This window comes from Lutra lutra, chromosome 13, assembly GCF_902655055.1.
Source record: "Lutra lutra chromosome 13, mLutLut1.2, whole genome shotgun sequence".
NCBI classification, from domain to species: domain Eukaryota; kingdom Metazoa; phylum Chordata; class Mammalia; order Carnivora; family Mustelidae; genus Lutra; species Lutra lutra.
Window position 1 is genome coordinate 87,381,787 of NC_062290.1, and position 12,757 is coordinate 87,394,543.

At 51.4% G+C, this 12,757-nt stretch overlaps 1 protein-coding gene across 15 annotated transcripts in view; it reads left to right on the forward strand.

Annotated features, from left to right (window-relative positions):
• The window catches only part of RALGPS1 (Ral GEF with PH domain and SH3 binding motif 1), a 275,034-nt gene that overhangs the window by 32,489 nt on the left and 229,788 nt on the right, over positions 1 to 12,757 (forward strand). The window lies entirely within an intron of this gene.

Below are 12,757 nucleotides of genomic sequence, written 5' to 3' on the forward strand. Positions count from 1 at the left end.
GTGTGAGGTGCTTGGTCAAGGGAGGAAGGCTGAAGGCCAAATAAGATGTGGTCATTGTCTTCAAGAGACTTCACTCTACAGGTCAACCTCTTGTCCTACCCGCCCCCTTTCTTGCTCCCCGAGAGTCTGTGCATCCTCTCTGGCACCTCTTCCAAGAATGTTTTTTTGTATTACCCAGCTGCTGGAGAGCTCCTTTTCCATTTCATTTCATCTCATCTCATCTCCTTTCATTTCATTATTTTTATTTATTTTTTTATTTTATTGAAAGATTTATTTGAGAGATAGAATGAGAGAGAGAGAGAGAGAGAGAGAGCGCGCGTACAAGCCAGCAAAGAGGCAGAGGGAGGGAGAAATAGACTCCTGGCTGAGCAGGGAGCCCAATGTGGAACTTGATCCCAGAACCTTGAGATCATGACCCAAGCTGAAGGCAGAGGCTCAACCAACGGAGCCACACAGGTGCCCCTATTTTATTTTGTGAAGACTTTATTTATTTGAGAGAGCGCAAGTGTGTGCATGAGCAGGGGGAGTGGCAGGCAGAAGGAGAGGGAGAAGCACACTCCCCACGGAGCATGGAGCCTGATGTGGGGCTCCCTCCCAGGACCCTGATATCATGACCTGAGCCAAAGGCTCTCTCTCTCTCAAATAAATAAATACAATCTTTAAAAAAAAATCTTTTTCAGATTCTTCTAGTAGCCTTACCCCTCCGTCAAACCATTATCACGAAAGAAGCAGAAGGTGAAGTTTCTGATGGTTTCCTGCTAGGGATTCCGTCTTCCTTGATGTTGCATGATTAACTACAACACAAGCATTTCATGTAGTGCTTAGTAGAAGCACTTTCCCGGAAACATACCTCCTGGTGGGAACTGGTTCCCTTAAGGAGGATGCTGGAGACAACTGCTGGTTTAGAGGCGGGAGCACACAGCAAAGAGATTCGGAGGAAAGTGATTTCCCTGAAGTCACACAGCAGGTTAGTGGCAGAACTGGGATTGGACTCCCTGTGTGTGCTCTTGGGTCTGGTGAGAACTGGATTCCGGGATGAGGTGCCTGGATTGGGTCAGTTGGAAGAGCACGTGACTCTTGATCTTGGAGTTGTTGGAGTTTGAGCCTCAGGCTGGGTGTAGAGATTACTTAAAAATAAATTTTAAAAAATAAACTTAAAAAAAAATTAAAAGAAAAAAGACAAAAAAAAAAGAAGTGGAACTGGATTTCAGGGGAAAGGCTGTGACTGTCCACTTGTGGTTCATGGGTGATCTGGGCAGTATTACACCCGGCCTCTGCCGGTGGGAGACGACTCCTCTTTCCTGTCCTCACCTGGGTGGGGACCAAAGGGCAGAGGATCCTTCCCTGCTGCTCAGCGGAAGATGCCGTTCACCAGTGTATTTCCCTTGAGCTCTCTTGAACAGAGGCTCTCAGGCTGTCCGGGCCCTGAGGCTTGCTGTGCTGCAGGAGCCCAGGCTGTCTGTCATGAACAGGGGCTACAGCAACCCGTGTCCTTCCACAGGCGGAGACAAATGACGACACATGTTCGGGGACTTGGTCGTAGAAAGGAGGGAAGCCAAACTTCACACTTGGAACAGTAGCTTCTTTGAGGCAGGATGAATGGGACAGACGCCTTCAGAACTTTAATTCACAAGAACTTTAATTCACTTTAATTCACTCCCAAAGGGGTGAGACGGGAGTGTGCCAGAGGCTCTTCTGGGACGAAAAAACGTGGCTTTTAAACTCAGAGATCAGTAGAAGTTGTTGAAATTAGTGATTTGGGAGGCCAAAGAGAAGAAATGCCTCACAACCCAGGACAATGATACAAAGAAATGGAAATAATGCATTAACAGGTAAGACACTTAGAGCCAGGAGTCTGGCTGGGGGCCAGTAGAATAGAAAATTCCAGAAGGAGAAAAAGGAACAGATAGAGGCGTAATAGAAAAACAGTAGAGGGAAATTTCAGTGAACCGAAGAAAGACGTGATTCTTCAGACTCTGGATTCATCTGGCTCACACTGAAGACAATACTTAACTTGTTTTCTAGTAAAATTCCTAAACTCCAAGAAGAAAGAGAAAAATCTTAAAATTTTGTATGGAGAAAGCAGGTTTTCAAAGGAAAGAGAATTAGATTCTCATTGGGCTTCCCACAGGTGACCCTGGAGGTGGGAAGGCCATGGACCGGTGTCCGCAGACTTCTAAGGAGAGGGGCCGCGGGCCTCTATACACCTAGCCCAGAAGCCACCCCAAAAGGCGTTTCAGACAAGTAATGGCATAAAACATACAGTGTCTGTTCAGTGCAGCTGAGAAAATGCCCGGTCATTTTCTGCAGTGGAAGGACCGTGAAAGCAGGGCAGAGACGGTGAGACCAGGCAAGAGCGCAGGAAGCAGCGGGGAGCGGTGTGCCTGTCACCCGTACGCTTTTATCTCGGGGGCTGGTGCTGCTGCGAGGTGGTTTTTGTCATGTTGAGTTCATAATAAGCTGAAAATAAAAGTTCTAAACCACGTTTGCAAAACCTCAGGCTTGGGAGAAGGGCTGAGAGCGGGGAAGGAAGCGGTCCACTCTTGGGACACTAATTAAACAGCAGATGAAACATAGAGGCGTAGTTGTTTACTTGTGTTCTGGAAGGAAAAATGTTCAGTTTTGACTTTTGGGGATCAGAAGGTACATTAGGATGAGATTTGGTTGCATATAGTAGATCTGCCCTGTATAACAATGACATAAACAGTAAGGTTTTATATGTTTTCATCTAATGAAAAAGTAAAGAGGTGGACAGTGCTCGGGAAAGAGTTCGTGAGCCCTGGAGCCCATGGACCAGCTCCTGACGCGGCTTGCATGACCCTCTACTGGAGGTCTTGGAGAGGCAGCTGAGTGTTGCCAGAGCTGTGGCGCTCGGGGAAGGAAGACGAACACGTGATTCAGGACAAACGTGACGAGTGCCACGGAGAAGGAGGAAGACGTAATAGAGGGGGTCACAGAAGGGTTCCTGGAGGAAGTAATGTCTGAAATGAGACTGGAAAGGAGAGCAGGAAGGAGCCAGGAGAAGAGGGGGGGAGAAGGATGCTTTCACGGCCCCTGCGGACACGTGGCTGCGAGAGACAGCAGGATAGGCATGGCCACCGGTGAGCTCCAGACACTGTTTGGCACCTGTTCTTGTCCGCACATCTGTCCTTCAGTGGCTGGATGCCGCATCCACGGGGCCGGCAGGGGGACCGCATGCTCCCCCATAGAACATGCTCCCCCACAGGTGGCTTTGGTACCTCCCAGCCCCTTGTTTGCTTCCCCGATGGGGACCATAGCCCTGCCCACTTGGGAATGGGTTGGAATGCAAGGAATCAGGTTAAGGAAGCCCCTGGAAAGCAAGGATAGCAAGGATAGGACATGGTGTTCAGATGAAGCCATTACTGGTTGGGCGTGTTAAAGGTGTCCATAGCGAGCCTGGGAGCGATCCCGGCTAGAGGGATCATTAAGGCGAGTCTCACTGCTTTTAGCTGAGGCTGCTCCTGGGAGGTAGCTTCCACCGGGTCCTGCCCGAGCTGACTCTGAGCCTGAACCCAGAGTGTGCTGTCCCCCCACCGTGACCCCCTCTCACATCAGCCCCAAGTGCTCACGTCACTCCTTCCTTCCCCCACCCTCCCCAGTGCTGCAGGGGTGCTTGTACCCGCCGGAGGGCCTTCTCTGCTTGAAGTCCTTTTGTGCAGTCCTTGAACCTTTTTGGGGGGCAGCAGAACCAGGTGACTGGGGGTGCTGTTGGAGTGGCTTAAGCATCACAGTCTTGCTCTGACCTTGCCCCTTGTCACAGTAGGTTTGGGGAGTAGTTCCTCCATCTTGATTGAGAACACAGCCGACTGCTGGGTACCGTGCTGGGGGCTGCGGCTCAGATACTGAGAACTTCTTGTGCGGGACACTGTAACAACACTTACCCCACAGGGACGCCTCAGCCCAGGGACTTAATGCCTGCGGAGCCCTGAGATGAGCGCCTGGCACCCCCAGCGCTCCTGAGTGCCAGCGGCTGGTGCTGCTGGTCCTCACCTCACAACAGCCGCACGAGGGGGGCACGGAGGGACAGCTGAGGCTTAGAGAGACACTTGCCCGCCGTCACGTAGGTGGTAGGTGGCAGAGCTGCATTCAAACCCAGAACATTGGACTTGCAGGTGCCGTCTCTGGGGGCGAATGAGATAGCCATGACTCACCTCACAGAGCTCGTGGCTGAGTGGGGAGATGCCCGGGGAGATTCCCTGACAGGGCGACAGGAGCTGTGGTGGGCTAAATGGAAGGCACACAGTGGAGCGGCCCTCCATAGACTGAGGAGCAGAAGGACAGAGAAGGGACAAGTGTCCCCAGCAGAGCCCTCGGTGTGATCAGTGTCCCCTCCCCGTCACCCGGGGGTTATCCCTCCGTCACCTCTGGGCTCTGGTGAAGAGGCATTGGTTCAGTGGTCTGTGCGCACGCTCAGTTAGTGAGTGATCCTTGAGGGCAGGTATGGAACTGCTTGTCCCAGCCACTCTTGGGACCTTGTCCCTTAGGAACTCCTACTGGGGAAGACCCTCCTCTTCCACAGACTGAGTGACCTGAAGTTGTCACTCTGAATTCCCAACCTTCTTGGGGACATGTGTGCAGATGGCCTGGTTTTATGGGTCTGTGCCCCCTGACCCACCTCCCCCTTTCTGCCCCTTGAGCCCATTTGGCTGTCCAGAGGACGGCTCCATTGCAGTTACACATAAATGAATGAAACATTGTAAAACTAGGATGGAAAATCCAAGCTAAATAGATCTCGCCATGACTCTGTCACCCCAACCGGTGAAATTGCATTTGTGCTCCCCCTTTTCCTTCTAGTCCCCGTCTACAGGGCAGGTAGGTGGTGGTTTGTACAATTGTGCACCATGCCTTTTTTCCTTGACATGGCTGGAAATGGCCACCAGGTGGTGCCAAAGCACCGGGCAGCGACTCCACCCTCAGGCTGGACTACCTGGCCATCCTGGAGAGCTTGTCTGTGGAAGTTCAGTTTTCTCCCTGAATGCTGTGCTGCTCACAGCATTATTTTATCACCTACTTTAAAAGAAATCAAACAATACTGATGTGTACAAAAAGTGGAAAATGAAAGTGCTGTACACTTTTTTTTAAAAAAACGTATTTGTCAGAGAGAAAGAGAAAACACAAGCAGGGAGAAGCAGGCCGAAGCAGGCTCCCCACTGAGCAAGGAGCCCAGCTCGGGACTCGATCCCAGGACCCTTAGATCATGACCTGAACTGAGGGCAGATGCTTAACTGACTGAGGCACCCAGGCGTCCCGAAAGTGCCAGTGCCGTATGCTTTTCAGAGGCAATGATACTAACAGTGGAGTGTGTGTCCGTGTTAGTGCACAAGTATTTGAAAACATGTCCAGATGTCACCTTCTCAGCACTTCTCAGACCTCCCCATTTAAAATCGTAACCCTCGTCCCCCGCTGCCTGGCCCCAAGCCCTGCTTTACTTTTTCCCTCTCTCCCCTTCGCCGACACTCCGTATGTTTCACTGTGTGCCTTATGTATTGTCCGCCGCCTCCGCTAGAATGTAGCGGCGACTTCCAGCTTTTCCTTTGCTGCTCTGTGCCCTGCCCCTAGAGCAGTACCCGACTCATACTAGACTTTCAGTCCATCCGTGCTGCGTGAGTTAATAGGGGTGGCTGTGTCCTGAATTGGTGGACATCTTTCTCTGTCCGTAGATACTGATCTATCTCGTCGTTTTAAACAACTGCTTAGGGTGGTTTGAGTGAATGTGCCTTGAGTGGAAGTGCCCCAGCTGCCCGTACGGAAACACGCCGAAGAGGCTTTCCAGTGTCTTCTTCCTTTCTTTGCAGGTGGTAGTGCAGCCCGTGACCTTGCTGGAACATGCTTTCACCTTGCCTGTCCGATGATTTCCTTGCCTTGCTCAGACTTGGGGCCAAGTGCTTCACACAAAGCATCACACGTAGTCGCCACACGCACAGGAAAGGTGCTGCTGGTAGCGCCTCTCTTTGCAGGTGACAAGCCGGGGCAGAGAGGACAGCCCCCCCCCCGCCCCGTCCAGGCAGCACACCTGCCCAGCGTTGAGCTGGACTCTTGGGGGAGTTCCTTGCATACTAAGGATCTGACTTCATCCTTTCTCATGGAACGTTTCAAACACCCCCTCCCTGGTGTTTTTATTGTCTTACATCTTTTTCATGATGTCTTTTCTTATACAGAGTTTCATTTTTAATGTAGTTAAAGCTGCCAGTGATTTCCTTTGTTTTTCTGGCTTTTGTGTCACCTGAGAGAGGACTTCTTCACTCCAAAGTTACTTTAAAAATAATGATTAGTGTTTTCTCTGGGATTTTTATGGGGATTTTATGTTTGGTTAAATAGTATTCTTACATTTGATACTGAGTAAGATTTCATTTTTTTTTTTAAGTTTCTATTTAAATTCCAGTTAGTTAACAAACAGTGTAATACTAGTTTGAGGTGTACAGTTTAATGATTCAACACATACAAAACCCGTTCCTCATCCCCATCACCTAGTTCACCCTAGCCACCTCCCCTCTGGTAACCATCAGTGCATTCTCTCTAGTTAAGAGTCTGTTTTTTGGGGGCGCCTGGGTGGCTCAGTGGGTTAAGCCGCTGCCTTCGGCTCAGGTCATGATCCCAGGTCCTGGGTTCGAGCCCCACATCGGGCTTTCTGCTCAGCAGGGAGCCTGCTTCCTCCTCTCTCTCTGCCTGCCTCTCTGCCTACTTGTGATTTCTCTCTGTCAAATAAATAAATAAAATCTTTAAAAAAAAAAAAAGTCTGTTTTTGGGTTCCTCTCTGTCTCTCTCTCTTTTTTTCTCTATGCTCATTTGTTTTTCTTAAGATACTTGGTAAGATTTTAAACAAACCCCTCCACCCCCAAGTGAATAGTAAATTGTTTCATCAACATTTATTACCTGATCCATCCTTCCCCACATTTGCAATGCTGTCTTGACTAGAGGTTAAGTCTCACGTGTACTTAACCCTACGATCTGCACTGTGTTCTGTACTGCTAATCCATTCATCTCTCTGTGGCTTCCTGGCAGGACAGGTCACTTCTCATCCTACTGCTTTTTTTCAAAACTCCTTAGCTTCTAAAAATTATTTTTCCAGATGAAATTTTAAATCAATTTGTTGTATTCCAAAACGAATCCCCTTCAGATTTAGAGTGACCTTGCATTTTATTTATAGATCATTTGGGGAGAATTGATGTCTTTACAATATTGTCTCTTTATTCAGAAGAGCAAAATGTCTCTCCTTTGATTTGTCTTCTTTTTTTGTTAGGAAAATATCAAAATTTGCTTCAAATGATTTCTGTACATTTCTTTTCAAGTTTAACTCTAGGTAACGTTTGGTTAGTAGGCTCTCAGCCTGCTGCGTTTTCTAGCCGGGTGTTGTTTGGACAGAAGAGACCGTTAGTTTTGTGGCCAGATGTCTAACTCTCATAGCTTCTCCCCAGTCCAATTCCATTTGCCTCAAATCTTCTAGGAATTCTAAATTTCTGGTTTGGTGATGTCATCCTTCCCTGTATTTCACCACTGCAACAGATTTCTTCTTATTCTTCTCGTTTTTTCATCCCAACAAGATTTGGAGGGGGAAGGCAGCTGTGTGGATCCGGTTCGCGGTCTTGGAACTTAGATCTGCTTATATGGTTTGGTGGGAACATGTCACTTCCTCTGTGCGCTTTGGTCCCCGCCCGCGCCCCAGCCCCTGCAGAGTTGTCCGTGCAATATGGAATGAAGACAGCCTCAAGACCCAAGGATGACGTTCCTCACCTGCCTGCTCCCACCTCATGGGGCGCACCCTTTCTTCCTACTGGGCTTTGTCGTGCTGCTGCCCAGGTGGCTTTCCCTGTCCTCCCGCCAGACCTCGCCCACCCCGCCTTGCTCGCAGGCAACTTCCTTCCCGTTTAGGTGGGAAGTGCCAGGCTGTGTGCGATGAGTCAGGACTCAGTGGCATTTGTGAGGAAGGCCCAAGAATGTGGGGGTCTGTTCTGCCAATCTGTTCTTCACCTTGATATTTCCAAAGTTCAACCTGCTGACGGGGAAGAACAGCGAAGAGTTGAACTGCTCTCCTTATGAGCCAGCCGGGATCCAGCGCAGGGTTCTCTGCTCGAAGCTGCTGGAGGCAAGTGAGGAGCTCCCTGCCCAGTGGCGCTTCCCATGCCCCCTGAACTTGACCTACGCCTGGGGTTGTACGTTCCTCTGGCCAGCAGCACACCGGAACAGGCCAGGCGGGCACACGTCGGGGTGCGTGTGCGAATCTCACCGGTCTTATGGCAGCAGCGGGAAGAAGGGGGGTCTTGCACAGGGGTGGGACTTTTGGGCATTTAGTGATGCGCCAGACAGATACGGCCGTCAGTGACCTGGGCTGGCACCAGTCAGACCAGTAATTCCTCTGCCCTTGGCAGGGACTAGGGAGGGACCCCCTGTTCTTCATGGTAAACTGTCTTCCAGCCCCATCCTCGGTCTCCTGTAGTAACGTATGTGGCCCACAGGTAACGGGCATGAGATGTCTGACCCTCAGTCCCCGGAGCTGCACCTCTCAGGTAACCCATGGTGCAGGAGACGGGGAGCCCGGTGTCAGGCCTGTTTGTGGAGATTGTGTGTGTGTGTGTTTGTGTGGGAAGGGGTGTGAGGGGGGTGGGATGTGAGGGTAGAGAATTGCTTTTTAAATTTAACTTTTTATTTTGAGGTAAGTTTAGACTTACAGAAAAGTTGCACAGTAGTGCACAGCATTTACATGTGCCCTTCATGCAGCTTATGTGTGAGGAGCTTACGGGCTCAATCCGCATTTCAGATTCACTTAGGGAAGTTGATACAGGTGTGATGCTGTGAAGTGGGCTGTCGGTTTTTCTCATGTGCCTCCAGTTTCCCTCCCAGTGTTGTTCTCCTGTTCCTGTCTCTGTCCACGATCCCTTCCTGCATCTAGTTGTGGGGCCTCATTAGTGTCCTCCTGCCTGGGACAGCGCCCTGTCCTGAGGGTCGCATCAGGTCCTCAGTGGAGGAAATTAATGGTCTGGTTCTTGTGCTTTTGCTTCACATCCCCGTAGGGTGAAAGTGTCTTATCTGAGAGACATCACTGAGCCCCTGAATCCTGGCATGGGTGCCCTCTGTGCCAGCCAGGCTCTCCTGTCTCCCCAGGGCCTCCCTCCTCTAGCAAAGGTCTGAGTAGAGGCCACCGTCCTCCCTCATCCTCCGGGGGCAGGGGAAGCAGCTACCACAGTCCCACTTTACCATCTTTTCTGAGGTGTGGTCTGTCAGGCATCCCCACTTCTTGTTTTTTAATTTTCTTAATTTCCCCTCTCCCTCCCTCCGTTCCTTCCTTCTCTCTCTCTCTTTCAGATTTTACTTATTTGACAGAGAGACACACAAAGAGAGAGGGAACACAAGCAAGGGGAGTGGGAGAGGGAGAAGCAGGCTTCCTGCCGAGTGGGGAGCCCAATACAGGGCTCGATCCCAGGGCTCCGAGATCATGACCTGAGGCGAAAGCAGATGCTTAACAGCTGAGCCACCCAGGCGCCCCAGGTGTCCCCTCCTTCTCTTGCATTTTTAACATTTTGCTCTCTACTGTTTATTTTAAGCCTGAGAACATGCTCAGGAGGTACCTCAAGTTCCCAGAAAACACCAGTCTCCATCTCCTGCGTTCCCTCTTCCGCCCCAGGAGACTCTGGGAGACTCAGGCGCTTGTCTCTTTGCGAGGCCGGCTTTCTGTGCGTCAGAGCCCCAGGCTGTCCTCAGCTTCCTTCTCCTCTTTCCCACTGCCAGCTTCTGCAGGAGCCGGGCCCTGGACATGAGCGCCTTCTCTTATCGTTGAGGGCGTTTTTCTAGTTTCCTTCCAGGGAAAGGTCTGGGAGGCGGACTGTTTCTCTCCGGCTGGGTATGCTCTACGTACAGGAGCGTTCACCCTTCTTAGTTATGTTCTGTGAGTTTTTGGTTGATGTTTTGGAAGGATCCCTCTGTTTGTGTTAAGAAACAACTGTGAGGAGGCAGGGATGCAGCAGGGAGGGTGTGAGGACGACACTGCCTTCGAGCAGAGGCTGGGTGGGCTGGACTTGGGGGCGGTGGAGAGCCCAGGCGTGTTCCACAGGGAGGGTTGTTTCCGCTGATGGCTGCCCAGGTGGATCCCGTCCGTCCAGTTCCAGGCGACACTGCCTGCCTTCCCCAGAGCGTGTGCTCCTGGGACCTTAACTAAGAGGAAGTAGATGACTGGTGGGGGCTGTGCAGAGTTGGGGAGAGGGAGTGGGCACCGGTCCTTGACCAGGATACCATCATCCCAAATATGCAGAAAGGGAAATGTCACTCTCCAGCTTTCCGGGGTGTTCCCAGCGCTGTTGAGGGGGCCTGGAGTGCTCCAGGTAGACCACCCTCATTCTCGCTCTCCCCTTCATCCCCATTTCCTGGCGCTCCCTGTAAGCCTCACCCCTAGGGATCCCTAGGCCTCTTGTTTCTCCCAAGTCGGCCTCCCCCACTATGGAGAAATCAGGTCTTGCCTGCCAGCTAGTGGCTGCCCGTGGGGACCTCTCCCCTCCGCCTGTGTTCTGCAGCCTTGTTTCAGAATGGAGGAGGAGCCTTTGGTTTCAAGAGAATTGTATGTGTACGTGTGAGGGATGGCGAAGCTCTAGTGGCCTTTTCGTAGAGGCCTTCAAAACTGTCGAGCCAGCCACAGCACTGGTTTTCTTTCGTGAACCTTCCCTGGTTTTATGAGATGCGTGTGTGTTCACTCATACTTCTCTTGGTGCCTCAACTTTGGTTCGATGTCTTGTGGTCTTACGCTAACGGGGCCCTGCCTGTGCCTGCCCTACCCCAGCGGGTGAGCCTGGCGGTGATGGGCGCCGGCACAGGCACAGCCGTCACTTCCAAGCTGCTCCTACCCTACAGCGTCCTAGGGACCCCTCTGACCATGTGCGAGGCGGGCATCACGAGTCTCCCTGTTTACCAGGCGAGGAAGGTGGAGCTTGGGCAGGTGAAGCAGCTTGCCCGGGGCACAGAGTAAGTGGCAGGTGAGAATTCAGCTCCCGATCGATCTGTTCTCCTGCCCCGGACACTGCTCTGCAGCTGTCTTGTTCTCAGCTTCCACCAGGCCTTCACCTGCCGCTGTGAACCGACGCAGGTGGAGGGCGTCGAACGCCTCCCCAGATCCACGTGTGCTGCGGGCTCCGGCAGCCTGCGGGATGCGTGCTGTGACTACACCTTGCGGTGTTCCGTGTGGATGTCGATACTGCTGTGATGATTAGAGCACAGATTAATTTAAGTGTGTTGGTGATCTGCAACAGCTTTTTGTTGCCAAGGGTTTTTTTCTTAGTCAACAGATGCCAAAAATAGAACTAATTTTGTGTGTGTTGAAAAGGCTAGTCTCTGAAATACGTTTACGTATGTATCTGTGCGTTTACTTCTATCTCCATATGCATGGATATGTGCAGAAATGCTGCCCTACACCATGTGAGCTGTGTGACCTTGGGGACGGGGACCAAGGGTGGTGGGGAGAGGAGACTTTCTTTTTTTATTTGATGCCTTTTTATTAAGCATATACAATTTCAGCATGTATCTGTATTACTTTATGTGAGAAATTCGGGAAGTCCTCCTCCTTGAAAAGGTCAGGTGCCCCTGGGCTGGACTAAGGTTTCCGGCTGTGGGGGGACGTGGGGCACTCAGTCCACGCCCACCTGCTGGGTTGGTGGACTGCTGCGTGTTTGCGGGCACCTACCTTAGCTCCATAAATGGAGGTTCTTCCCATCCCCAAGAAGATGCAGTCCTCCTGCTTCTCTCTGGGTTCGCTCAGTTTCACAGGTTTTTGTCCCTCTTTGGTGAGATCTGCAACCCTCCACCCCTAGAGCCAGCCCTCTTTCCCACTCCGTGCTGCTTTCTCTCCTCCACAGAGGCTCAGCCGTGGTGGCGCCTCCCCAGCCCACTCTCCTTCCCTCAGTGAGGTGGGATTTGGAGGTTGAACATCTGGTGGGTGGTTTGGAAGGGATGGGGTGCGGGGAGGGGGGGCGGCGGGGAGTGCTGCAGTGAGTGATGGCATTCAAGTCTGATATGCTTACGTGGCCAGGGCTCTCTTTGAAAGCCGCCAGACGCTGCTGCTTGCCAGGAAAAGAGGTTTGGCCAGTTTGGAGAGGGTCAGGAGGAGGCAGAGATAACAGCCCTGCCAGCGCCTGCAAGGGGGACTTTCTAAAGCTGCTGGCCAGTGGTCCCGCTCCAGAGTGATGGTTACAGTTGGAACTCTGCATGCTCTGTGTGTGTGTGTGTGTTTGCCCACGTGCGCATGCGTGCGCAAACATACACACACTTACCGCTCCTGGAGCGATGGAGGGGTTGTTCTGCCCATAACCCTCTTTATTTCCTTCTTATTCGTCTTGTCACAGCTTTTCTTCAAGATGCACAAAGGTGGAGCCAGCTCCCACCACATCCGCGGAGAGCAGCGCACTCCACGCTGGGGAAACGGGCTCTGCAGCGGGGCTTGGGATCTGTTTCCATGCTTGTCTAAAACATTTGGAAGAGATCACTCTCTTGTAATTGAACATTTCTGAATGTGTGTATTTTCTTTGAAACAACCTCCATACGCGTAGGAAAAAGTAGTTATTCTGCCTTCTCAACAGTGGTCTGCACCAGACTGTCTCATGTTATTTTCTTGGTTTCCTGAACCTGCAGTGTCGAAGGAGAATTCTGCAAGTTTGGAAAGAAACCAACATGGCATATGGGATTTTCCTCCCCTCTCCGGGAGCCCACACACGAGAGCAGAGTCTGTCATACAGAAACAAGATGAGGGATTGTTCTGTGG